The following is a 3768-nucleotide window of genomic DNA, read 5'->3' on the forward strand; positions in this document are numbered from 1 at the left end:
ACGATTACTCCCTGGAATTAAAGAGCTCTAAATCATATTTATTTCACTTGCGGCTACTATCCAGGAAAGCTTGTTTGAGTTTTCAGTGTAGCGATAAGATTCATACTACACACAATTATCTTCAGCCATGTGTATTCTGCAAATAATCCCAGGTCGGCCATCGCTGTCTCCTAAGGCAATATTCCTTTGCTAGATGGTATTGCACAATAAAGCAGATCTTTGCAAAGTATTCTCATCATCTGAATCTAAGACAGCATATTATTTATTTCAAATGGTCAGTGGTGTTCCAAATGCCACTGCAAATTAGATGAGAAATTATCCAGTTCGTGTGTAAACATCCCACTAATTTACCCAGTGTCTGGTTCTTTTATTTGATATTCAGGAATTTAAATAATTTAAGGATGTTTAGCTCTCAGTTCAACCTTTGCTTTCTGGATATTTACTTGGAACTTCCCAGTATTTATTTAAGGATATTAGAAGTGCTTGGGGAGGATTTTTTTACTGCCCAGGAGGCTGGTACCGCGATGTTGCAGCATTTGTAAAGATAACGTGGCGGTGGGCTTACAAGAGTTCTGCCTGCTTGGTGGGAGAAGCGATTCTCTAAACTTCTTCTGTCGTGAACCCACCCAAGGTGCTCAGCCCATTGAGAGATCAGCACCAGGGCCAAGGACTGGCAGCTCCGAACAAAACTGATAAGACAACCAAATTCCTTTAGAGCAATCCATCCAGTCTCCCGCTTTTCATTTTACTTATTTATTTCCCTCTATGGTTTGGAGCTTTGGAGTCAAACAAATCTGGATTCTTCCACTTTCTAGCTGCTAGGCCTTCGGGAAATTGCCTAATCTATCTGAGACTCAGTTTCCTGTCTGCAAAATGAGGAGAAGAAAAGCCTTCGTTGAAAGATTGTTGCGGGGATTAAATGATATAATGACATGTGTGAGCATCTAGCAGGATTTTAGGTTATTTCGCCCTCAAACCAATCCTTTCTTCTGTGTATTTACTAGGAACCTCTAACCTCTATGTATTTAAAGATAGAATGATTTGTACTCGAAAAGCATTATTTCCCTTCTCTTCTTTTAAGCACCCTGAAACGTCACTCTTGATCTCCCTTGCCCAGTTGTGACCTGTTCTCCAGAAGCTGAAACTCATCAGAACAAAGTATAAATTACTGATCACAACTCAGATTCTTAATCTGTAAATAGGAATTTTTACTCAAATGTGTCTCCAGAGTTTTAAGCTGAAGGAACGTGTGAATAGCTGTGGAGTGACAAGCATTGGATTGTAGCATCTGTCAATCAGTAGTTGTTTGAGTGCCTACTATGTACCAGGAGCTGTTTAACTGCTGGGAACATTGCAATGAACAAAATTGGTGAATATTCCTGGTAGTCCTTCAGCTGGCCCTTGGAGCTAACAGCTATGACGGTTAACTTGACCATATCCAAGGTGACCAACAAAGAAACAGCAAAACAATAGCATGAGGTGAAAACAGAGAAAGCAAGGCAGCCCAGACCTGCCTCACTTCTCTCAGGACCACCCAGCCCCACGCCCCTCCCTGCGCCCCACGCTCCTTGTAGCCTAACAAATAGCTCTTCTGCAGCCAGATGGGGTTAAGGACTACATTTACACTTTAAAATGCTCAAAATATAGCTGGTGGTGATGGGGGATTTGGTTTATTAGTTCATTTTTATGTATGAGAAAAACTGTAGTAGAAAAAAATTCCGTGTTCATCTTTTTTCAATTTGAGTCTAAGAGATTTTTGGCATTAAAGCTTTTCAGTTTCAAATGTTCCAACTCTAGCTGTATTTATAGGATGCCAAACCAACTAGTTGAAAAATTACAAGCATGGGAAATTAGCCAACTCTTTTGTCTATGAACTGCCAACCAACCAGGTTGCCTGGTTTTTTTCTTTACTGAATTGTCCCATCATTCATCTGAATTGACTGACAATGGCCTGTGAGATCCAAACAAAGCCCAAATTCTGTTTTGTATAATCCAAAGTATTGATTCATTGTCCCCTGGTAGACTCGGCTCATTGTAGAAAACAGAAACAGTACAGAAAATGTAAGGAAACAAAAATCACGCAAAGTCTCATCATACATAAATATTGATATATACCCTTGCAGGATTTTTCATGCATATATACATATATTAGAAAACTGGAATACTTCTCTAAACAGGATTTTCATCCAGATTTTTCTCCTTTCAATAATAGTGTATTATAAACATATTACTAAATATTCTTAAAGATCGTGATTATTCCATATATGGATGTGCTATCATTTATTTAATCAATCCCTTATGTGTGGGCGTTGCGGTTATTTCCAATTTTGGCTACTATAAAAAATTCTGCAATTCTATATTTTTTAAATATAAATCTTTGTGTGTTTTTCTGATTATTACTTTAGTTCAAAACTTTAGAAATAGAGTATTTTAAAACTCTTAATCCACATTGCCAAAACTGCCCACCAGCAAAGTTATAGCAAAAAGTTATAGCAAATTTGCGTCCCTGCATGCAAGTTGTTTGTAAGAATGCTCCCTCCACTCTCTTGCCAATTGTTAATCTTTGCCAGTTTGATAGTTGAGAAAATAATATTTCCTTGCTTTAATTTATATTTTTTAAATTACTAATGAGAATAAACATTTTTCATTTTTATTGGCCATCTGCATTTTTTGCAATCATTGTTATTTCCAAATGCTTTCTCTTCAAAATGAGGAAAAGCAAATAGCAGCAAAAGACTAAAATAATATCTTAACGTTTCCACCTCCAGAAATCAAAGACAGCACTTTAATAAATACTTTTCTCTTCTTCCGATAGATGTGAAAAATGAAGCTTTTGACTCATTTGTGTTCCAAGCAATTATTTTTGGATTTACTAGCTTAGTCCTTGTTAAGAAATTTTAATAAAGTGCTAGAGCTGAGCTGAAGAAATTTTAAAAGGTAAATTTTTTGCCAAGCGGACGCCGGTTTTGAGGTCCTCTTGGATGACACGTGGATTTGGATGGGGCTCGTGGGTGATGGCCATGCTGGGCTCGTCTTCCCACTGCTGCTTCCTATCACCTTCCCAGGAAAGGCCTGTGGGAAAGCTACTGAAGCTTGAAAATGCTCATTGGCTGCCTCCTTGAAGCCATTAGCAGAAGTTCCATCTCCCGAAAGTGGTTATTCTAGAAATTATATAAAGCAGAATTAACAATTATGCTTAATTACTTTCACTCATGTGTTCATTAAAATCAAGTGTTGTCAGCCTGTTTATTATTATGGAGTCATAACCCTGATATGGTCATTTCCCTTGATTCTGCCTAAATTTCCTTTCCTTTGTGCCAAAATAAGCAGGTCACACGCTCATCTATAAAAAGCAAGATTCTGTGGTAGTTCCAACGGAACAAACTGTTTTGCTTTGATAGAGCCTTTCTTGAGATTTCATTGTATTTTTTAAAATAATGTATATTTTTTCTACTTTGCTATAAATTTTAAACAAGAAAAAGTATCAAAATCAGCACATGGCTAGTCCAGCATGTCTGGGCCCAGGCCCTATAAATAACCATGCCAGGCAGTCCTAATGTGGAAAAATGGAAAACCAGATCCTGTTAACAAAAGGAAAATTCCATTTTTCATACATGGTACTGCTCTTACTCCTGGCCCAGTGAGAAACAAGCACTTTCCTTTCCTTAGTATTTATTACATTAATGTGTTGGCAATACAGGTGTTTCAATCTTTATAGGAAGGGCAAAAATCTATCACCATGCTCATTTCATTCGAAGCTTGGTCTCC

Source organism: Equus asinus, chromosome 4 (assembly GCF_041296235.1).
Source record: "Equus asinus isolate D_3611 breed Donkey chromosome 4, EquAss-T2T_v2, whole genome shotgun sequence".
Lineage (NCBI taxonomy): Eukaryota > Metazoa > Chordata > Mammalia > Perissodactyla > Equidae > Equus > Equus asinus.